This window comes from Periplaneta americana, chromosome 10 (genome assembly GCF_040183065.1).
Source record: "Periplaneta americana isolate PAMFEO1 chromosome 10, P.americana_PAMFEO1_priV1, whole genome shotgun sequence".
Classification (NCBI taxonomy): domain Eukaryota; kingdom Metazoa; phylum Arthropoda; class Insecta; order Blattodea; family Blattidae; genus Periplaneta; species Periplaneta americana.
Genome location: NC_091126.1, coordinates 3,869,186 through 3,894,888, shown reverse-complemented (window position 1 = coordinate 3,894,888; position 25,703 = coordinate 3,869,186). Strand labels below are relative to the sequence as shown.

General features: G+C 35.8%; 1 protein-coding gene and 1 long non-coding RNA gene across 3 annotated transcripts in view; both read right to left on the bottom strand.

Moving 5' to 3' along the window:
* LOC138707394 (uncharacterized) overlaps nucleotides 1–25,703 on the bottom strand; it is a 447,965-nt gene that overhangs the window by 219,228 nt on the left and 203,034 nt on the right. The gene's annotated exons all lie outside the window — the stretch shown is intronic.
* Nucleotides 6,770–25,703, bottom strand: part of LOC138707395 (uncharacterized) — a 100,082-nt gene continuing 81,148 nt past the window's right edge. Inside the window, exon 3 of the long non-coding RNA XR_011334224.1 lies at nucleotides 6,770–10,473. This is a non-coding gene — a long non-coding RNA (uncharacterized lncRNA). The remainder of the gene's footprint in view (nucleotides 10,474–25,703) is intronic.

Below are 25,703 nucleotides of genomic sequence, written 5' to 3'. Positions count from 1 at the left end.
AAGTAAAATGTATTGCAAAATGGAGCCAAGTTAAGCATCTAGAGAGAGGATTTTCTTGCTGTCACATCTGACTACATGAAAAATGTATGCTTGCCAAAGCACCAGGTCAGGATAAGTACTACTATCGACAGCTTACCGTCCCAGCTTTCTCTGTGCACAAAATGAAAACTAGTGAAATGTCCTTTTGTGTCTACCATGTGGGACAGGCCAAAAAAAGTCTTTTTTTATTATCTAATTTAATAAACCCTATTTCGCCCTGAGGTATTTTGGGGTTATAGTTGGCATCAAGATACATATTTTATAACCAATAAACAATAGTAAAGTGATAACATAAAATAGTGGTCACGGTTACAATTCACATGAATTATGTAGAAGCATGCACATTAGTGAAAGAATGGCTCCTGTTAAAGATTAATGAGATGTTTGAGGAATAATCAATGTAAAAGGTATACAAGAATGACTAACCGTTTCAGAGTAAATCACTATCTTAAAAAAATAATCAATAGTAGATTAATAAAACAAAGTTTCACTTTCACTTTCAAATTATTACTTAATTCATGAACAATGAAAGAGTTAAGAGTAATAAAGGGATAGTAAAAGCAATGATTTACGGTTACAAGTTACATACATGATTCGGGAACAATTACAATAATTAAAATATAACACAAGTAATGACTTACAACTAACGAATACCGAAATTCTTGAAGGGCAATATATAATGGTAGGGGCAATACAAAAGATTTAAAAACAAATGTAAACAGTACAGTAAAGGAATAGTAGAAAAAATGACTTAAGATTACAAATTAAACACATTCTTTTTGAAGCAAAAGGTAACAACAAAGAGATACTAATAACAATACACCGACTGCAGTTACAGATTAAACACGTTATTTTAAAAAACAAACACGCAAAGGATTAATAGCTATTTTCAGGCATCATTCAAAGGGACCACGACTGTAATTCACATCTTCTTCACGTTATTTCGTATATTGTTTTGTGTTTCAATCTATTTCAATTTGTTATTTTTCAATGTAACAACAAAATATGTTTCATAAACCCTCAAGACATTTTTCTATACTTATTGTATCACGGTTCTCTTTGTTAATGGCAACCTGTAATGATTATAGGAAGGAATGTAGTTATTAAACACATTATTTTAAAAGCAATAAATAGCTATATTAAGAGATGACTCGAAATTTACAAATTAAATGCATTAATTACTAACAATTGTCAATAAGGAGGTATTACAGGAAATGGCTCAAAATTGGAAATTAAATAAATAAATAAGTAAATAAAATAAATAAATAAATAAATAAATAATACATTAGTATGCGAAATTGAAGACTTACAGTTTCATAATAGTTGATATTAACTAATACGATTTTTCCCCCAGAATAATTTCACATTTTACAGTTTCACGAATATTCCATTCAAGAACAAGAAAAGTCTTAGTGAGATACGTAATTTTCTCCTGCACACTACTTCAATAACTGTGTCCCATCCAGTATATTAAAGAATTGTTTGTTTTGCAGACAATTGTTCGGGACAAAATAAGAACAACACACTAATCAAATTCTTAATGGCAATAAGTGCTCAGAAACCTTTCTTCAATACCATACTTTTCTCCATCAGAGGTCTGTGCTCTTGTGATTAACAAATTGTCCAAAATAATGTTGTTCAACGATGTGAATAAGGTTATTTTATGATTTTGGTATAAATACATTTAGTTAAAGATGTTTATGTGTCAGTAACCTAATAATTATGATGCAGGATTGAAGTTAATTTGCAGAACAACTTAAGTTCTGAAGATAATTAAATTTTTACGACCTGAAGAAGAGTACAAAAGTATGAATTTTTACACTAAAACTGTTTCTCTTACATATAAAAAATTATATTGTAACAATATATGGTTCGGCGAGGCCAAAAACAGTTTCCTTTAATTCCCTCAAAACTTCTTCTAAGGACTTAAGTGGTTTTGCAAATTCATCATTCAATTATTTTGTCACAATTTTGAGTTTCGGTTAATATTTCACTTATGAACCTCAAAAAACTTCAAGTCACATTTGACATACGAACTGAGAGTATCTGACAATATTTATGTGTCACGCTAACTTCTCCACAATGCTTAAAAAATTACGTTTCAACAAGACATGTACTGAATTGGATGCTATCCAAACTTTGTAAATACGATTATCTCTAGGAAAGAAAAAGTTGACGAAATAAAGTTTTTTAGAGCAAATTAGTGAAATTCAGCAACTCTTCTCAGCGTCTCATTACCCGCGTAGGCGCTGCAATAGTTGAGCCTCATGAGGCCTAGAGGTCTTATATGTAGGTCGATATTTTGGGAAAAAATAAGAGGTAGTAATAAATTTTATGTCTATCAATCGAATTTCATTAAGCTCTTCTCAATACTTGCAAGTTGTGTCTTTGGGGTAAACTACAAATAATTCTATCATATATGACCAAAAGATATTTACTAAACTTAGAATGTGGAAGACAATGTTGGCATCCCAGCATTACAAAACATTATCACGAATAGAGTTGCTTGTAAATATACAGTCCAGTTCTCTAAAATGGGAATCTGCGGTATAAGAAAATGCTGATACAGTCTCAACACATGCTATTGATTCGAACAATAGAGAGAGGAACAAAGGAAGGTGTTGAGAACAATAACCATTTTTTATTAACCCCCTGTGAGCTTCAACAAATACTAAATATATACCGTGCAACAACACACATGCACACCGCAATCGACATTCTATTAAACAAATCCACGTTCCGCATGAAAATTACTCTTTAACATAATATGACAAACTTCCCCAAAAATAAGCGGGTCAGCGAGCACGAAAAATGAGGCGCAGAAATAACTCCAACAATGTGGACAATAAACATTGAAACTAGAGCCACGCATCTCCACTTCTATCAGGTATATCCCCTATTCACCATTACATCCCTCATTTCGTGTCATAGACAAAATGAAGAAACATGCAATTCGTGTATTTAAAGAACAGTATCACCTAATAACTCGGACTAGATTTTTCTTCAAGTACAAAAAAGTAATATTAATAACAATAATTAATGCAAGAAAGAGAACATTAATAAGTCTAATAACCTGGCGCAGATATTAAAGAAGTAGAGTGCAGTATAATGTTGCATTGGAACGGAATGGAATCAAATGTAACGGAATGTCGGGAGGAGGGAACCAAGATACAGTACTGCGACCTTTCAAGATCTAGTGAGCTAGTACTGAAACTAGGCGCAGTCTCACATTCACACCGCCTAACTACACTAAGTTTCGCTGTGCACTGATGTTTGGAACAGGCAATCCACTCGACCCTAAGCCAGCTGGCGATCGGGAATTATGTCGAAATGGAGAAATATGGGCAAACGCGAAAACTCTGAGGAAAATCTCAACGGCTCAACGGGACTTTCTCTGCCAAAAATGTCATGCAGGATTTTTCAAACAAAAATAAAGGATCGACTGGCACTCGAACCCGGATCGCTTGCATGACAGATTGAAAGTCTGAGCACTCAGCCACCACAAGGAAGACAATCATGTTGCTTGTAGTGGTAAGGATAATGACGACCACGATGTTGCTCATAGTGGTAAGGATAATGACGACCATGATGTTGCTCGTAGTGGTAAGGATGATGACGACCATGATGTTGCTCATACAGATAAGGATAATGGCGACCATGATGTTGCTCATACAGATAAGGATAATGACGACCATGAAGTTGCTCATACAGATAAGGATAATGACGACCATGATGTTGCTCATAGTGGTAAGGATAATGACGACCATGAAGTTGCTCATAGTGGTAAGGATAATGACGACCATGATGTTGCTCATAGTGGTAAGGATAATGACGACCATGAAGTTGCTCATAGTGGTAAGGATAATGACGACCATGATGTTGCTCATAGTGGTAACGATAATGACGACTATGATGTTGCTCATAGTGGTAACGATAATGACGACCATGATGTTGCTCATAGTAACAAGGATAATGTCGACCATGATGTTGCTCATAGTAACAAGGATAATGTCGACCATGATGTTGCTCATAGTAACAAGGATAATGTCGACCATGATGTTGCTCATAGTAACAAGGATATTGACGACCATGATGTTGCTCATAGTAACAAGGATAATGTCGACCATGATGTTACTCATAGTAGCAAGGATAATGTCGACCATGATGTTGCTCACAGTAACAAGGATAATGACGACCATGATGTTGCTCATAGTAACAAGGATAATGTCGACCATGATGTTGCTGATAGTAACAAGGATAATGTCGACCATGATGTTGCTCATAGTAATAAGGATATTGACGACCATGATGTTGCTCATAGTAACAAGGATAATGTCGGCCATGCTGTTGCTCATAGTAACAAGGATAATGTCGACCATGATGTTGCTCATAGTAACAAGGATAATGTCGACCATGATGTTGCTCATAGTAACAAGGATAATGACGTCCATGATGTTGCTCACAGTAACAAGGATAATGTCGACCATGATGTTGCTCATAGTAACAAGGATAATGTCGACCATGATGTAAGGATGTTAACCAAGATGTTCCTATTAGTGGTAAGGATAATATCGACCATGATGCTGCTCATATGGTAAGGATAATGTCGTCTCGTGTTGCTCACAGTAGCAAGGATGTCCATCATGATGTTTCTCATAGTGGTAAGGATGTTTACCATGATATTGCACATAATCGTAACGATATTGGCAATGATGTTGCTATTAGTAGTAAGGATAATGTCGACAATGATGTTGTTCATAGTGGTAAGAACAATACCAAACATGATGTTATCCATAGTAGTAAAGATAATGTCGACCATGACGTCCATAGTGGTAAGGATGTCAACCATGATGGGTTAGCGGAAATTTCGCCCACCGTTTTTCGTCCAATGATACATTTCGTCCCGACTTACTTTGTCCAGGTCACTTTGTCCACATTATTTCGGTGAAGAATTTTTGTGCAATAGTGTATTTCGTCCAGGCTATTTCAGCCAAGAATTGTCGTCCACGCTTTGTTATATTGGCCAATTATTACGTAATATAATACAGGGACATCATTTTATTTTTACTTGCATTTTTATTGTACCTGCATTTCTGAATGTACTTCACTCTCACCCCTTCACTAATGTCCTTGCTCCCGTCAGACACACAAACTTACGGCCGCTGTTGCATTCAAAGTCTTCAAGCAGTGAAGTAAACACTGCAGTGTATAGTGTGTTTCATAAATATGATTGCGTTTTCTATAGAAGAAAGAACCTATATTAATAATATCGTAGTAAAAATTATATTCAAGAAACGATAAATTCAATTTCAGAGAATATGCTTCAAAATGTTTTTAATAATATGCGTACTGAATTGAAGCCTGCATTGTAATGAACGGCAACCATTTTTAGCAACTTTTTTAAAAATTCAGATTAGCTTTTTTTTTAATTTAGGTGGCTAGAAGCAAAGGAATGCTAGTGACATTTGTAATAACATGAGTTAAGTTCATCCAGTGTAAGCTAAAGTATCTAAAATTTTAGTGGCAAAGGGATATTTTAATCGCATCACACATTAAAATTTAAATAAAAATTTCACCGATTTTACGAAAGCTTAAATATTTAAACCCCATTTTCTCAAAGTAACTTAAGTGCACTTACAGCTCTTTACTTATGACCCCCTTAATTTAAATGCACTCTCTATATTGTATGTTAACATCAATAATTAATATTCTAAATAAAGTAGACTTTACATAACGAACATAGTAGCCTGAAAAGTTGAGTTAAAAAAAATGTTACTACTCTACTGTATTTTGATAAATTCCGTAAAAGTGATGATCAAACTGAAAATCGTAATATCGTATTTCCCTACAACATAAATGGATACACTACTTTTCTCTCCTCCTATACCTAGTAAAATGATTTGTTTACATATTGCACTAGTAACATGAAAATCCTATAATGGAAGGGGGCAACAGTGTTTCCGAGTATAGCCAGGTTAATGTTAAAAATGTTGGTAAAAATAAAGTGATGTCCCTGTATAATAAATAAATAATGTAATATAATAAAAATGTTGACAAAATGTGACTAATGTTCATCTTCTGATTCAGGGTCATGTTCAGCTGGATTAATTACTCTGTAACCAAGTTTTCTCAGGTATTCCTCCACACGATCGTGTTCATTATAATCCTACGCTGGAGCTTCGTTTGGGTTGTCCTCTGCTCTTTTCTTCACTTGATTCACAATTTTCTAAGTCTCATTTTCAACGGAAGCAGAGTGTTGATGTTCTCTCGTTCCATCATTTATTACTGTTATATTTTCCAAATCAACCGTTTTAGTAAAACGGGCATTACATAGTAATCTTTGTTCGCATCTCCAGTGGCGACTAGTGGCATTACGGTTCATCGAGTGGAAGTGGTAACAAAATGAATGTAGGCCTAACAGAAGCATTGGCTTTCCTTTACTCGTTTAGATAATTTCTGCCACTTACCAAAGTGTTAAAATGAACTGAAATTTAGAAATTTACTGTATATAATACGAAAGAGTAACGTTACTAGGCACCACATTTAACAAAGTAGAAATAAATTCAAATTCCAATTTATTTACAATTTACATTTGAAATGAAATACATAATATGTATGGATACCCGAAATGAGCATATGCTCGTGCTCGGGTACAGTCCAGTAGTCTACATAAATTTTACAGGGATCAAATAATAATGCTGATGATAGAAATGATAGTAAAAACAATAATAATAATAATAATAATAATAATAATAATAATAATAAGTGATAAAACAAAAATATTTACAATAATAAAATAAATACTAAGACGGATAAAATAAAATATAAAACCACTAGCGAGAGTTAACACAACTTAAACAAGCATATAATAACCGTTTGTTGTATCGCAGACGACAGCAACCGCCGTATTGACATTGTATTGTGCATTAATGGTAGTAGGGGGGAGCCGAAAGTCTACGTAACTGCCGTTCTCTTCGAATCTTCTCGTACAATCATGGGAAGTTAAAGCTGCAAAAACAAAATGTCTACGAGTCAAACTGTTCATTATTACCAGGATAAATACAAATAATACTGAAATATATTAATCTAGTTAAATGGAATAATACCGTTACTAGGCAACTAGAAATGTCTCGTTGGACGATAAGCGCTATGAACGAAGCTTGTTGGACGGAAAGTCCTGTAAGGCCATGATGTCCATAGTGGTAAGGATAATGTCAACCATGATACTGCTCACCGTACTAAGGATAATAGCGACCATGATTTTGCTCATAGTGTTAAGGATATTGTTGACTATGATGTTGCTCACAGTGGTAGAGTTAATGCGTGGCCTTCGTGACCTGAGCATAGCAAGTATGACGTCACCTCACTGGTGTGTGCATAGACCAGTGTCACATGAGTATTAAAGCAGCAACTGACATTAAACAACACAGAAAATGAAGTACGTAGGCCTACCTGTGTTAGTAGTAGCATGGCGACCATAAACTTAAGATTCCACAATCACACGGCACATAATAAACACGTTAAACACTCGTAACGTTAAACCTTACACACCATTCCACTGTTACTTCACTATATTATTTGGTTACACGGTTACAGCCCCTAATTTCCGTTTTTGTCCCTTTGTCTATGAAATGTATGCGCCGTGTCTGCTTTTGCAATAGTCATTTAAAAATATATTTGTTACGATTGGCACCAATTTATTAATAAGAAACATGCGCGCAACTCCACATTCGCACAAATCACACGTGGAAGATATTAGTCTTCAGCTTTCAACAATGATAAGTGATAACTATTTAGTAATGAACTTCGTTTGTTGCATTCTAAAAATATTGTTTCAAATTGGTCACTTATTAGTGTTTCAAATATTATTAAGACAATTTCAACAATTTCGGCCATTTAAGTCTATCCCGATCAATATAGAACAAGTACTGAAAACTTTCGTGCTGACATCCGACCTCCATTTTTCTGTCGTACATTATGAAGTCGATACAAGATTTGCACTGCACTGTTTCCTTTAATTTATTCCAACGTATCCTGCTATATAAATTAACACCATTTTTTCATTCTCACTGATACGTCTTCTGACGCTTCCTGTATATTAGCTACATCAATTATGTCCAATCTGCCTTGTGTTGCACTTTCGCTACAGCATGTTAAGAAATACTTCAGTGAAAATTCGCTAGGTGAGGAAGAATGCATTTTGATGAGGTTAACTATTTTCAGTTCTTTTTTCGGGTTCCAATATTTGTCCCACTGATATGTGGTAATTTCTGCCACTCATTTGTCGAAACTGACAGAATCTACCTTCTAAATTATCGGTTTGAAATTTTTCCAAGAGGACGTAATTAGGTTTTAGACGCTTCAAAATGTAATCACAGACTTTTATGAGAGTTTCTGTAATGTGTGTCAATGCGGTAAAGGTTTCAGACGTAAGCTGTCCTGACGAACGCGATTTGTTAGAAGACTCTTCAGATAATGACTGTGCAAGTCCGTCATTTACGCACCCAAGAACCATCGTCATCCATCGAATAAATTGGATTGCAATACGGTTCGCGAAGGTTTCTTCCTTTTTGTGGGTGTTTGACATTTACTATTTTCCATCATTTATTAATTAAAGAATAAATTCTGCAGTCCCTTTGGTATGTTTATTTTTCAATTTATTTTCAAAAGCCTGCAAACCTGCAACATTAGTCGTCAAATATTCTGACGGCAAGATTTACATTTTGCCTTTCAATGGGCGAGGGAAATAATACCTTCCTACTTAAATTTGGTGCTAAGTTAGCATGGCTATCTTTTTCCGCTACATAAATTTTTTTCAAGTCATCAACACAAGCCTCCAAAATATCATCACATTCTAATGAAGGATAAAGATATGTTTCGCAAATCAAGATTTTCAGGTATAACTCCCTGTAAAGTTGATTTGAATAATTTCGAGGGAAAAATTGTTCCGGAGCAGGGTATCGAACCCGGGACCTTTGGTTTAACGTACCAACGCTCTACCACTGAGCTACTCGGGAACTCTAACCGACACCGAAATTATTCAAAGATATGTTTGTAAATTATCTTTTTGGTTAATACAATTATTTCTTATTGATTTTAATAAGTGAATAGTATAAAAAAATTATCTCCTGATCTGACTTAAATGGATTAATAACACTGAACTTTAATTCGCCATTGCCTATTTTTCTAAACATTTTCCTATTAACGCGATTGTTATCAGATATAATAGAAATTATTACATAACCACATTCCGTTAATAGTTTTATAACTTTTTTTTTGTTAATTCTAATAGATTATCTGCATCTAATTTTGTGACAGGAAAAAGAGCTACAACATCTTTGTTGGTGGAATAGTGAATTTAACATGAAGGTTTGAATTGTTGTGGCTGTAAGGGACGTTTTTTGTGCAATTCCTTCGATTGTGCGTCCTTTATAACCAATTTGAGAATAAACGTCTATTTCGTCTAGAAGAAGATCAACATACTTTTCATGTTCTTTGAGAGACTTCAGTTTTTATTTCAGGTAACACACATGTGAATTTTGTATTCCAGAGCGTTCAATTCCAAGATCCAAACTTAGTTTTCTTAGATAACTTGGATGAGGAAGAGTAAGGACATTGCTTTTTCGAGTTTTGTGATATGCTTTCGGATCTGTAAGGAACACTGAGCAAGCCCATAAGAGTCAAGTGTAATTTGTTTAACAGAGAGGAAGTAGCCTCACTTGCATTTACACATTCTGCAATGAGTGTAGAAACTTGATTAAGTTTCTGTTCCACTGACAATGATTATGTTGTGAATGACTTTAAATGACTTTAAAGGCATTCGAATTTTGTCCACTGATGACACAGCATATTGAGTTCTAGCAACCCCTTAAAAGTAGCAGGGGAAACCATAGCATTATTATGCCGGACTTGGATACTTGAATCATTGAGAATTTTAAAGGAAACAGAAACCATAGGAAATCTGCATGTTCAATTTTACAGAAACAAATAGAATTCGAGTTTTCGAAGACTTGAATCCTGTTGTATTTTTATTCCTATTTTTTTAACAGTGTAAAAGACTCTATTTTATCGTTGTTCATTCATTCTTTAAAACTAGACTCATCTGCCTACGGTCATCTGGATCTTTTCGTTTGGGACCTGGAATAGTGGACAGGTACAGGCAGGTTTCCAAAAATTGATGGGTAAGCATCGTCAGTCAGTTTGGGAACTATTAAAACTGTACCGTCGTCCCTAGTTACTTAATATTCTCGAATAATAAACTGTTCACTAAAATGGTTAATACACAGAACTTGCAGAAATTCCGGGCACAAAGTTTTCTCTGTGAATATACTTCAACCACTTCTGCCTTCGATGTGGATTCTTCGGAAATGAAAATGTTGAAACTGATGGAGATTTCTGTGATACACAATCCGGAACACAACACATTCGTGGCGTCTAGAAAAAAATTAAGATTGCTTTACTTTTTATTATTATTATTATTACTATTATTATTATTATTATTACTTTACATTTTATTATTAGTGATAATTAAATGAAAGTGGTGTATTGCATAGTAATGAAGCATATTAAACGCTTACATTGTTTTTGTTTACAGTATTCCTTCAGTCACTGCTGAACAAACACACAGATCAACACATAAATACACAAAATTATGTTACTTCCACAATTTTCTTTGCTATATTACACATTATAGATAACAACAGACATGTTAATGATTCAATCCCACACGATTTGTTTTGTTTTGAATGCCATACCGCTGCGTCTAGAGATAACACTTCTGGGGTGACGTCACACTCATTGGAATATAGATTGGTCAGGTTAATGTGGGCTATGATGTTGCTCATAGTGTCAAGAATAATGTTCACCGTGATGTTGCTGACAGTCGTATGGATAATGTTGACCATAATGTTGCTTACAGTGGTAAGGATAATGTCGATCATGATGTTGCTTACAGTGGTAAAGATAATGTAGGCCACGATGTTGCTCACAGTGGTAAGGATAATGTCGATCATGATGTTGCTTACAGTGGTAAGGATAATGTCGACCATGATGTTGCTCAAAGTGGTAAAGATAATGTAGGCCACGATGTTGCTCACAGTGGTAAGGACAATGTCGACCATGACGTTGCTTACAGTGATAAGTATAATGTCGATCATGACGTTGCTCACAGTGGTAAAGATAATGTAGGCCACGATGTTGCTCACAGTGGTAAGGACAATGTCGATGTTGCTCACAGTGGTAAGGATAATGTCGACCATGATGTTGCTCACAGTAGTAAGGACAATGTCGATCATGATATTCCTCACAGTGGTAAGGATGTCGATCATGATGTTGCTCACAGTGGTAAAGATAATGTAGGCCACGCTGTTGCTCACAGTGGTAAGGACAATGTCGACCATGACGTTGCTTACAGTGGTAAGGATAATGTCGACCATGATGTTGCTCACAGTGGTAAAGATAATGTAGGCCACGATGTTGCTCACAGTGGTAAGGACAATGTCGACCATGATGTTGCTCACAGTGGTAAGGATAATGTCGACCATGATGTTGCTCACAGTGGTAAAGATAATGTAGGCCACGATGTTGCTCACAGTGGTAAGGACAATGTCGACCATGATGTTGCTCACAGTGGTAAGGACAATGTCGACCATGATGTTGCTCACAGTGGTAAGGATAATGTCGACCATGATGTTGCTCACAGTGGTAAAGATAATGTAGGCCACGCTGTTGCTCACAGTGGTAAGGACAATGTCGACCATGACGTTGCTTACAGTGGTAAGGATAATGTCGACCATGATGTTGCTCACAGTGGTAAGGATAATGTCGACCATGATGTTGCTCACAGTGGTAAAGATAATGTAGGCCACGCTGTTGCTCACAGTGGTAAGGACAATGTCGACCATGACGTTGCTTACAGTGGTAAGGATAATGTCGACCATGATGTTGCTCACAGTGGTAAGGATAATGTCGGCCATGATGTTGCTCACAGTGGTAAAGATAATGTAGGCCACGCTGTTGCTCACAGTGGTAAGGACAATGTCGACCATGACGTTGCTTACAGTGGTAAGGATAATGTCGACCATGATGTTGCTCACAGTGGTAAGGATAATGTCGACCATGATGTTGCTCACAGTGGTAAAGATAATGTAGGCCACGATGTTGCTCACAGTGGTAAGGACAATGTCGACCATGACGTTGCTCATAGCGGTTAGAATAATATCAACCATGCTGTTCCTCATATGGTAAGGTAAAGAAACCATGATGCTGCTCCTGGTGTGAGGATAATGTCGACCATGATGTTGCTCATTATTGCTAGACTACATAAGACGACATATCAAAGTCTAACTAACTACCAGCCACAACTACCAAAAAAACTGGAACCTTTGATTTTGTCCACTGGAGTGAGTGAATGTTACACATTTTCCTGACTCTACAGTCACGGAGAGAAGTATAAGCACATCAGCAGAATGTAGATTTCACTCTATTATACATATTATAACACTGGAACTGAAAATAAATTTATCTCAACTCCTGTAAGTGTAAATTAATATTTTGGAAATCAAAATAAAATTTATTTATCACAGAAATTAAAATTATTGTTCCTTTTCTCTTTGATAATTGAGGAGACAATTATAAGCACAGTACAATTTTGGTCAGTTTTTTTGCTTCCACGCGCAAAATGATCACTCATTTAGTACTTCGTTGGCTTTCCTTTTCTGTGAATAATCATCTTAAGCCTGTTTTGCATGGAATCAACAAGCTTACCCCTGACTTCAGCACCTATTTCTCGCCACTCATTCAAGAGCACCTCCATCAATTGCTTTTTGCTATTAATGGCGTGTTTACGCACTCTTCTGCTCAATTCACCTTAAAGATTTTCGCTGCAGTTAATGTCTGATGACTGTGGAGGAGTGTAAAGTTGATGAAGTCTGTTTAGCATCGCTGTCCTGTTGTTGCCAGGCCCAGTTTGTTTGCACTTTTCTCGAGATTGTTTTGAAAAATAACTTTATATGTATTTATCCATTTTCCAATCAATAAACACAAGTTCACCTACTTCATTAGGTACCATAACGCCACCATTTCCATTTTTTACAGTGGGTTGGATATTTTTTTCAAATCCCACTGTCTATTCTTTGCTCTCCACACAAAAATTCGTCCATTATTCTAAAAAAATGTTTCATTTGCTGTCGTAAAATATAACATTTTTCTAGAAATCAGAATCTTTGGACACAAATTCGTTAGCAAACGGCACTCGCTTCTTCATATTTACTTTGCTTATATACGGCTTCTTTCTTGTCACTCTTGCATAGTACCCATTTTTGTGTACGGGGAAGAACGTCTTTTCCTAAATATTCATTTATTCATTTAATTATGCTGCTATTTGTGTTGAAGTAATCCTGGAATTTTGTGTAACCAGTTTCAGATTCTTTCTCCTCTACCTGTTGTCCAGCTTAGATGGCTGCCCTGTTCGCGGTTTGTTTATTAATGCTTTTGTTTTGTTGAAATTCCTATTACTGTTCTTACTGTAAAGGGTTTCTGTTCACAACTTTGCCTGTTTCACTGTAAGATTTTTGTTGTTTGTGTAGATTCATTGCAATTTCTCTTTCCTTAATTGTAAACTCTTTTCCCATCTTTCCCATTGTTCTCAGTAATACTTGCTGGATGTGTATTCCACAGTACTGATGCCTGTTCCCTGGATTTAGTTCGCTGTGCCTATATCATAAAGGGCCGCAATAGATATTTGCTTTGGTGTTTTCAGTTTGTTTTCTCGGTATGTAGTATCTTGCACAAAGAAAGGGTGAAGTGTATCGACATAAACGTTAAAATGAAGTTCATGTTTCTGGTTCCCGTGTGCTTATCATTCAGCCAGTGACTGTACGTAATTTTTGTAAAGATGTAACTAAATATATATTTATAAAGAATGAGAGAGCACTTTTTTCATTAAGAATGTTTTCTCACAAGTTTATATTTAATCTGAATACGTCCAATGCAAGGACGAATTCAAGTTGAATATTTGATATCTTGAAAAAGCAGAGCACGTCGAGATACATGTGCAGCAGTTGTAAAGGGTTGTCTACCACATCGTGTTTATGCAATAGTAAAAGCATCACTTGTCCTCCTCTTACATTTTAACTTTGATGTCATTGACCATTACAGTCAATACTTTTCCATCCTTCTTCACCCAAGTCATCTATGCACTAACATCGGGACGATTTCATCATCGTCCATTACATTAGTGAGTACATCTCCTTTTCCACGAATCTATCAATTTATTAGAGTTACAATTTTATATTCTTAACACACAGTGTGACCACATTGCCATTCTCTGTCCACATTACTCTTTCATTATGCGAAGTAACCTCTAGAGAGAACGAAAAATTCTTAAAAAAATATAGATTTCGAAATTTAAACTGAAATTCACGTTTTCAGGATCCATTATGCAGAGAAGGTTCTTTAGATATTCTGCATATCTGAGTGTCTTCCAGTATAGGCTTTCTCCTATCCATTTGGTGAATTTCATTCTTAAAGAGCAGCTGAGAGAGATTGTATCCCGAAGCGACGGCCATGATATGTAATAACTTCTGACTAATTAAGAGCATATAATGCACTTAAAAAGTAATTATAATTCACTATATTCCTCCTCGCTGTCTACCATATCGAACAAATTAGCAAATAACATGATAAGTTACTTATAAAATGGAAAATTACTTTCGAAGCGAAATTACCTATTCCTATTCAGTAAAGTGATGTGTATATGTAAGTACCACTATCTCTGGTCACTCAGTCACTCGATCGACCAGTCGGTCACTGAATCACCCGAAAGATCAGTCGGTCACTCAGTCACTGGAACGATCTGTCGGCCACTCAATCATTGAAACGATGAGACGTTTACTTAGACATTAAAACTATTTTAGGTCAGGTAGTAATTGAATCAGTCAGTCCGTCAGTAAGTCATTAAAGACTTCTTCCTAGCTGAGAGTTTATGCATCGCCGGCTATTTTTAGGATACTCCAGGAGTTCTTAGGCACGAATAGCCCATTGTCAGCTACAAAAACTATAAATCATCCCGAGGTCGCAGTCACGGATAAATATATAATAGGATGTGAAACTGCGGTCAGCAACATCTGACGGTAGGGGGCTCAAATAAGATGATCAGCGCCCGACGTCGTAGGTGGTGAACATTAGAACTACGTGTTAGGTACAGTTTCCCTGGAAAAGGATGAGACGATTGAATATTCCTAAGTCGCAGATGTAAGACACTGCGCATGATCGGAGACCAGAGCACTGATACACAAGATAACGAATATTGAGCTACTTAAATTCAGGCTATTTGGTTTGTTACTAGCATCGTTCCTAAATTCACTTCAAAAACTGCAAAAAATATGATAATATTACGTAAATAAAAGATAAATATATACATAAATCGTGTAGTTAAATCGACAATGGACCTTCATGACTAGATTGACACTCCGCACAAAAAGGAAAGCTTTCATGTCGTTTCAATAGCTCAGACGGTAAGACTTCTGCGTGTTGTGTAGAAGAGTGCGAGTTCGATTCTTAGTCTACACAACGATTTTTTTTGTCTAAATAACGTTGAAATAGCTAAGTAACGTTGAAATAGAGTTTTACAAAGTCCTGAGATTAAGTGTGAATGATCGCAAACAATACAAAATTACAAGTTATAATGCTATAAACGTTAATCTAATGAATGCATTTATACACACACATATACAATGTAAATGCATATATATTAAAAACTAACAATTAAAATGAAATAAAAAATATATAATAATAGACAAACTTTTACAAAGGTTTAGAGTCCTTAGGCTATGTCATTTGTTGAGTAATTATTACAAAATTTTATTAATAGCTTTCCCATATGTGTAAGAAATGCACTCGCACAAAACAATTTTTGTTAAAAGTATGGCTTTGGATTATTTCATTCTCACACCTTCAGTTAATTTTAACTATTTTATCTACGTGTTTGCAATAGTGTTTAATTTAATGTTCATTCAATTTTATTCATGTTATGATTGAATGAAAAAGCACTGTTGCAGTTATTGACTAATTTCATATATTAATACTAATTATTAAATGCATCTGTTAAGTAACCTATTGCAGTATCTTTTGCAAAATCTTGAATGTTTAAGTTGTCAATAATATTTCTGTACTATATACTATAATACGTTAAAAGAATTTCCAACAGATTTGGGATCCTCTACTTTATAAACATTGGTTTTAATGAAAAAATATATCTTTCTTAGGATATCTACAATTTTAAATTTAATAATATTCCGAATAGGTTTAATTGCATTATCTGAATTTTGTACTTTTCTGTTCAAATATATTCTATTTCCCTCTTTTACAATTTTTGATAAATTACACTGTACTTCTTGCAGTATTTAAGAACATGAGGAGCATTACATTGTAACTCATTACATATAGATTCTTCTTTTTAATACATGAGATTTTGAAGTCCCTGCGTTATCTACATGTTTTTACTTTTGAATTTTTTCACAACATTGAGTGGAGAACATTCACTGAAGTGATTATGAAATTAAGTGAAAAATTCAATACATTTACTCTTAATATCAATAGTACCAGTATCATATATGTTTTTCCAAGATTCATTTTGTAGACATAAATGTAAATAATCACTAGATACAGCATTTACGATCCTTTCTTAATTTTTAAATTAATATTTTGAAATTTTTCAGTGACATTGGAAACACTTATGATTTGTTTATGGTGTTCAGACAAGCCATTGATTATAGGTTCTGTCGAATAGGAATCCAGTCTAATTCTGTGTACAAAACATTTATGCTGTGCTACTTCAGCTTAGATTTAATTTGATTAGTTTCGCAACAATTGGATTTCCTGTTATATCCTGTTATTTAGATATTTAATTTAGGGTTCATTTATTAACTCTTATTATGCAAGATGCCTCTTATTTCAGTAATTCTATATCACGTTAAATAGCCATTGTCTACACTAAAGTATTATCGTCATCCCTAATTTCTCATCGTAATGGCGAACCGATGTGACATGAGACAGCGAGTTATAGCTCTAGTTGAGGCTGGATATGAGGCTAAATCTGCTGGCCGTTTGGTCGGTGTTCCTGGAAGTACAGCCGCGAGGTGGGTTCATCGTTACCAAAATTTAGGGGAGGTCGAAAATCGCCCTATTCCTGGGCGTCCGCGGATTTCTTCATTGGAAGAGGATGCTCTCTTATTCGACAGTTCGACAGGACCCCTTTTCTGACTGCTAACGAAATAAGAGCAGCATATAACTTTCCCGGCTCTTCACAGACTGTGATCAGCAGGTTGAGGAACCGCGATATTAGGAGCCGGAGGGCTGCGCAAATGGAAATATTGGGGGAAGTACAAGCTGTCGACCGTCTTGCCTTCGCTACCAATCGAGTGGATTTCGATTGGAGAAATGTAATTTTCTCCGACGAAACAACCATCTCGAGTGATTACGAAGGTCCTGTCCGTGTCTATCATGAGGATGGTCTCCGACATGACCAGGGCTATGTGCACCGACGTGAAAGATCGGGGCGCTTTAGCATATCGTGTTGGGGGTGGATGTCTTACGATGGACCTGGCGTTATAGAACGCATCGATGGCCGGTTTAATGCGGGAAATTACGAGCACATTCTGGAAAATATATTCCTTCCCTCCGCCCGAGAACGTTTTCCCGAAGGAACATTGCTGTTCTAGCAAGATAACCATCCCGTGCACTATGCTGCAAGCATTCAAAGATGGTTTCAAAGGAGACCCGAGATCGAAATCATTAATTGGCCTCCGAAGTCACCTGATTTGAATGTCATCGAAAATTTATGGGTGGAATTGAAAAAGAGAAGGATAGCCACCTATGCCGACCGACGACCTCGAAATCGAGACGAATTGTGGGATCAAGTTGTTGACACCTGGGAAGATCTCGCCGGGGATCAGAACTTATTCCACAATCTCATGACATCCATGCCGGATCGACTTAGATTTGTAATAGAAGCTGATGGCATGTGGTCAAGATTTTAAGTTAAGAAGTCTCTTTTTGTTTCTTATGATTTTTGTTTGAGGAAGAATACTTTTAACTTCCAAGTAAGATTTATTTTTTGACGAGGTTCAGCCCACTTGTAAGACCCAGAAATTGGGCATAAATTATTCCATATTTTTCGACAAATTAGACAGTCGAGGAACTCTGAACAAATTAATTACACCTCAATAAAAAAAGTTTTAACCGGGATCGAACACGAGACGTTTCGGTTATATGGTGGAACCGACACGCTGTTGTATGAGCTACCGAGACAAGACAGTGACAGCAGCAGTCCAGAATGTAGATCCCTTAGCAGGCATTTGCCATTCGGTACAGTGAAGCAATGATATTTTGTGACTCGAGCTATGTTGTGAAATCCTGGCCTTAAATGGCAGTCTTCTTCGTGATCCTTATTCTGGTCCTTGTCCTTGTTGTGGTCCTTGTAACAATTCTTGTACTATTTGTCATGGTATGTATCGTTACGTCGATATCGAGTGAACCGCGCTGTAGAACTTTAACTTCCGACGACCAAAAATCGTCTTATTTCTTTTTAACGGTAATTGTACATTACCCAGAGTTCTCTATTAACCCGTTCGTTCGAGACGTTGCTCGAGAAGACAAGATGGCAACCAGAAACTTGGTAATAAGTGGACATAAAGTGATACTACGTGTGTGAATAAGCAGTGTAATAAATTGTAACCTGCCCTCAAAGAACGTTGTACATCACATTTGGCAAGTTCACAGGAATGAAAAAAATTAGTTTGTTCTTTATGTAACGTTGATCTTGGTTTAAGTCATTTTGTAAATAAAACTTAGCATTTCTCCTCCATAGTTACATGAATATTTTACTGTTGCATGGTACCATGCAGGGATTATAGTGAGAAAACGGCAACCTCCGTGAAATAAAGTTGTATATCACCCCTGATTTAGAACGTTGTATATCATATTATCACAAGTTCTGCTGCATACTTTTATTTATTGTAAATATATGAATTCTCTAAATACATATATTGTTTTATTAGAAATAGATAAAGGAAAGGATCATGGGTACTTTTGTAGCAAAGGGAGCCTCTAAACACAGTATACAATACTTATTTATTATAATTAGGACGCTATGAGATATTTTATTTATGTAACAAATTGTGAAGAAATAAAACAGAATATATCTTATGTAAGTGAAACAAAATTGTGTTTTATGTTTCACAACACATTTGTATCCTGTGTTTTAATTATAATATATAATAAACTTCAAACATACGAGTAAAATCTGCAAAACCTCACTCACCACATCTTATAGAGAGTAAGTCGGCATAAAATTGCTTATCCTGTGACTGCAGATATTGACACATGTCAAGCAAATCTCTCTCTTTCTCAGGTGTGAGTGAAATCAAAGAAGGATACATTTGAGGGAATTGAATTTCTGGTACAGGCAACTCAATTCTTGGCCGATTACCTCTTCTTCTCTTCATTACCCATGGATGTAGTATATTATGACTTTTTCTGACAACGATTGCCTGAGGATCATCTGTAAAAAAAATTATCCACAGAAGTTGTGTGATTTTTAATTTAGGATCATTGTTCAAGGATTTGTCTGTCACTGCAGGCTCCCACTGAGATGGACCGTTACATTCGCCACAGTAATCTTTGCACAGCATTTCTTAAAACAACCTATGAGATTGCAAATTCGGACCTAAACGGAAACAAAAGTTGCAATAATACGTTAGTATGCTACGTTTAGTGACTGTAAATGTGATAAACTGCTATGCTAATACGAAAATATTATTTAACAAATCGTTTGTGATATACAACGTTCTGCCCTTGGACGCTGTTTTTCTTTCACTACATGCCCTGATGTTGATGTATAGCTTTCTCCGATATTTTTTAATCGTTTGCCTATATTTTTCTTTCAATCCAGTTGACTAATCTTTCTCTTCCTGCTCTTATTCAACTTTAACATTGCGCTTGGTGACACACTCAGATTGCCAACATCCGCCATCTTTGTTGATATACAACTTTCTTGTACGGGAGACAACTTTCAACTAAGAAAATCTACCTCATTTGTGTGGAAAAAGATTTATTTTATGGTGCTAATATATAAGGTAGGGTGCCCATTTATCGTCCCTCATTTAGTTTTGTCTCACCATTCATACACCATTGAAGTTGAAAACTTGAAATTGATCTAGTTAAGAACGTTCAACATTTAACTACAAGACACAGAATTCTAAATTCATAAATTTGGAATCAAATTGAATATAAAACATGAAGAATGAAATTATACAATTTTTTACATTTCAATGAAGCGGTCTAAATATCGTCCCCTATACTCTTTAACATATTGAATGACAATTATTTCAACAGTACAATGAAATAAAAACATAGAACACCAAGAATGTTTATTAATGACTAATTATTATAGAAAGTATGTAAGAGAGCATTCAGAAAATTATTTAAATTACTTTTTGTAAATTAAAAACTCCTTCATGTGATATTTTCTTAAGGTTCTTAGCACTTCCAAAAAAAATCACAGTTTAACTTTTTAACCTAACATTAAATAGTTCATTACGTCCATAGGACTAAAACCTTTCAATTTTGTGTTTCACTCATTCAGACACGTCACAAATAAATTTTTTGTGTTCACAAGATGAGCACATTTCGTGGGACCAATGGCAGCATTCCGTGTATTTGATCCCTTTCTGTCCTTGTTTATGATATGAAATTTTTCCCACATAACGGGAATACTACATCTTCATCATTATTGTCTTCATCATCACTTCCACTGTCGCTAGAAGACTCGCAGCAATTTTTCATTTTTTGTTTGTTTCGGTGCACTTCTTTTGGTTGAAACTGAGGCTGCAGGTTGTGAAGCGGTAGTGGCACAGAAGTCGACGTTAAGATTTCTTCTCATCTGCTTTTGTTTTTGGTTTTCATACTCATTAACTTTTCTTTTCTGTTCTGCTGCTGTGTGAACACTGTTCTTATGGGGTGTACTCGTTACTAGAAGTGCTGTACCACGCCTATTGGAAAACGATGGCTCTATCACTGGAACTTTCCGAATATCTTCTGGACTGATCATAGAATTTGAAGTTTCAGGTTCAGTTTCCTGATGTTCTGTCACTTGGGTAAGTTGATGTCGATTAGATACCAATTTGTAGCCCATCTTTTTCTCCCTAACAGGTTTTACGGCTTCTATCATTTCCTCCTTGCTCCATAGTTTCCGTTTTCCCATCTGAAGGCAACTAGAAATATAAATGACAACAGCCTTACTGGAATTACATGATATAGAATTAGCATTCCGAAATCCGTCCCGGGGACGAAATTTAGACACGTCCTGGGGGACGAAATTTGGGCATGTGCACCACAAAAGTATGGCGGAATCTCGTTCTAAGCACGCTGCAATGTCCGGTTCATTTAATATATATTCCTATACTAGATATTTTGCTTTATATATAGAAGCAAAAAATGTTATAAAATACGTAACTTAGGCTGTGAAATACTGCTGAGAATATATAAGAATAGTTTTTCACCTTCCAATATTTAAAACTTAAATAACAACGAAACAGACAATAACACTCGCTCCAACTGAAATCACGCTTGCTACTGCATAAAGAGGGATAGTCTCTACTGACCATCAACAGGGTGCGACACATTATGGGCGAAATACTGTGGGGGACGAATTTAGACAAGGGGACGAATATTGGGCACTACACCTTGCCTTGAACGACCTACAATCTTCTCCTATGAAAATCTCAGCATGTCCAAATATCGATGTACAATGTCCTTTGACGGCAGGCTTCGTATGCTAAACAGTGATGTTTATGGACGTTGTAAAAATAGTGTTGTTGAATGTATTGTAAAGTAATAGTAATATAATAAATTGAACTATCTAAGTAGTTTTTGCAGACTTTTCCATTGCGCTATACACTAAATACCCAAAGAATACAATCCCAATTATCTAACCCTTTTCTTTATTTTCTGTCTCTGTCTGGTTATATTTTAATTGGGCAGTGTAAAATAGATAGTCTCTTTTACCTTCCTGTTGGCTCTGGTAAGAATTTTCAGTGGAAGATGCTGTGAGGAATAAAAATGTAAATGTTTTATTTTCAATTGGGTTAGTTTGAGTATAGGGATGAGGGTGGGGGGGAATACTTTCTGTATAGTTTAACATTTTCGTCACCAGATACGCTGCTAAATGCACGGAATAAATAGTTATTATTTTCGCTACTTGGTGCGTTTCTAGATGTAATAAGTTCTCCAACGCCCAACAGGTGGCAACGAGACCAACTTCTACATTAGCACCTCTAGCAAGTGTTACGGAAAACTCAGTAAGTTTCGCATCCTATTATATATTTATCCATGTAGCAGTGGGTAGCCAGCCGAATAGATTCACGATGCTGCTCGTTTGCTTTCCTGAATGTCCTCGAGAAATACATATCAATGCTTGGTATGACTTAAAAATTGAGAGTCAGTACAATGAGATGTATTTCCAACAAGCTGGGTCATTTCTGTGGCCCAATATATATCGATGCCCATTCAGATGGCAGTCTTGACAAAAGTTCGTTAAGGCATTGAATCAACCAGATGTTGATTCAGTCACTGAACCAGTTAATCGTTTAGTTGTCAATGAATTAATCAAATATTCGGTCATTGAATCATACAGTCGGTTACTCAATCATTGTAACAATCAGTCTTTCACTGCGTCACTGAAACAAACCTTGGGTCACTTAGAAACTAAATCAATCATTCGGCAAGTCAATCATTGTATCAATCAAGTCATTCAGTCAGTCATTGAAACAAACTCTAAGTCAGTCACTCAGTCGTTTAATTATTGAATTATTGTATAAGTCGGTCTGTCAATCATTAGGGCCTATATCAATCAGTCGTTCAGTCAGTCATTGAATCAAAGTCTCAGTCAGTCACTCAGTCGTTTAGTTATTGAATTATTTTATAATCAGTCGGTCTGTCAATCACTAGGGCTTATATCATACAGTCGTTCAGTCAGTCATTGAATAAAACAATCAAGTCAGTCACTCACTCGTTTAATTATTGAATTATTCTATAATCAGTCGGTCTGTCAATCACTAGGGCTTATATCAATCAGTCGTTCAGTCAGTCATTGAATCAATGTTCCAAGTCAGTCACTCAGTCGTTTAATTATTGAATTATTGTATAATCAGTCGGTCTGTCAATCAATAGCGCCTATATCAATCAGTCGTTCGGTCAGTCATTGAATGAAAGTCTCAGTCACTCAGTCATTTAATTATTGTATAATCAGTGGGTCTGTCCATCAATAGAGCCTATATCAATCAGTCGTTCAGTCAGTCATTGAATCAAACTCTTAGTCAGTCACTCAGTCGTTTAATTATTGAATTATTGTATAATCAGTCGGTCTGTCAATCAATAGGGCCTATATCAATCAGTCGTTCAGTAAGTCATTGAATTAAACTTTCAAGTCAGTCACTCAGTCGTTTAATTATTGAATTATTGTATAATAAGTCGGTCTGTCAATCAATAGCGCATATATCAGTGAGTCGTTCGGTCAGTCATTGAATCAAACTCTCAGTCAGTCACTCAGTCGTTTAGTTATTGAATTATTTTATAATCAGTAGGTCTGTCAATCATTAGGGCCCATATCAATCAGTCGTTCAGTCAGTCACTGAATCAAACTCTCAGTCGGTCACTCAGTCGTTTAATTATTAAATTATTGTATAATTAGCCGGTCTGTTAATCAATAGGGCCTATATCAATCAGTCGTTCAGTCAGCCATTGAATCAAATACTCAGTCAGTCACTCAGTCTTTTAATTATTGAATTATTGTATAATCAGTCGGTCTGTCAATCAATAGGGCCTATATCAATCAGTCGTTCAGTCAGTCATTGAATCAAACTCTCAGTCAGTCACTCAGTCGTTTAATTATTGCATTATTGTATAATCAGTCGGTCTGTCAATCAATAGCGCCTATATCAATCAGTCGTTCAGTCAGTCACAGAATCAAAGTCTCAGTCAGTCACTCAGTCGTGTAATTATTGAATTATTGTATAATCAGACGGTCTGTCAATCAATAGGTCCTATATCAATCAGTCGTTCAGTAAGTCATTGAATTAAACGTTCAAGTCAGTCACTCAGTCGTTTAATTATTGAATTATTGTATAATCAGTCGGTCCGTCAATCATTATGGCCCATATCAATCAGTCGTTCAGTCAGTCATTGAATCAAACTCTCAGTCGGTCACTCAGTCGTTTAATTATTGAATTATTGTATAATAAGCCGGTCTGTCAATCAATAGGGCCTATATCAATCTGTCGTTCAGTCAGTCATTGAATCAAACTCTCAGTCAGTCACTCAGTCGTTTAATTATTGAATTATTGTATAATCAGTCGGTCTGTCAATCAATAGGGCCTATATCAATCAGTCGTTCAGTCAGTCATTGAATCAAACTCTCAGTCAGCCACTCAGTCGTTTAATTATTGAATTATTGTATAATCAGTCGGTCTGTCAATCAATAGCGCCTATATCAATCAGTCGTTCAGTCAGTCATTGAATCAAAGTCTCAGTCAGTCACTCAGTCGTTTAATTATTGAATTATTGTATAATCAGTCGGTCTGTCAATCAATAGCGCCTATATCAATCAGTCGTTCAGTCAGTCATTGAATCAAAATCTCAGTCAGTCACTCAGTCGTTTAATTATTGAATTATTGTATAATCAGTCGGTCTGTCAATCAATAGGTCCTATATCAATCAGTCGTTCAGTCAGTCATTGAATCAAACTTTCAAGTCAGTCACTCAGTCGTTTAATTATTGAATTATTGTATAATCAGTCGGTCTGTCAATCAATAAGGCCTATATCAATCAGTCGTTCACTCAGTCATTGAATCAAACTCTCAGTCAGTCACTCAGTCGTTTAATCATTGAATTATTGTATAATCAGTAGGTCTGTCAATCATTAGGGCTATATTTCAATCAGTCGTTCAGTCAGTCATTGAATCAAACTCTCAGTCAGTCACTCAGTCCTTTAATTATTGAATTATTGTATAATCAGTAGGGCTGTCAATCATTAGGGCTATATATGAATCAGTCGTTCGTTCAGTCAGTCATTGAATCAAACTCTCTCTCAGTCACTCAGTCGTTTAATTATTTAATTATTGTATAATCAGTAGGTCTGTCAATCATTAGGGCTATATATCAATCAGTCGTTCAGTCAGTCATTGAATCAAAGTCTCAGTCAGTCACTCAGTCGTTTATTTACTGAATTATTGTATAATCAGTCGATCTGTCAATCACTAGGGCCTATGTCAATCAGACGTTCAGTCACTCTTTGAATCAAGCTCTTAGTCATTTAAACTTTCAATCATTTTATAAGTCGGTCAGCGGTCACTCAATCATTGTAAGAATCAGTAGTTCAGTCAATGATTGAATAAAACTGTCGGTCACTCAGTCATTTAATCATTGTATCAATCAGATGGTCAGTAAATCACTGAACCAATCTGCCGTTTAGTCAGTTATTGAATCAATGATTGGATCAGTCTGTCGTTGAATCAATGATTCGTTCAGTCAATAATTGAATTGATCAATGAGTTGGTCAGGTATTGAATTATTCAATTAGTAATGCAACAATTGCATCGAACTTTAAA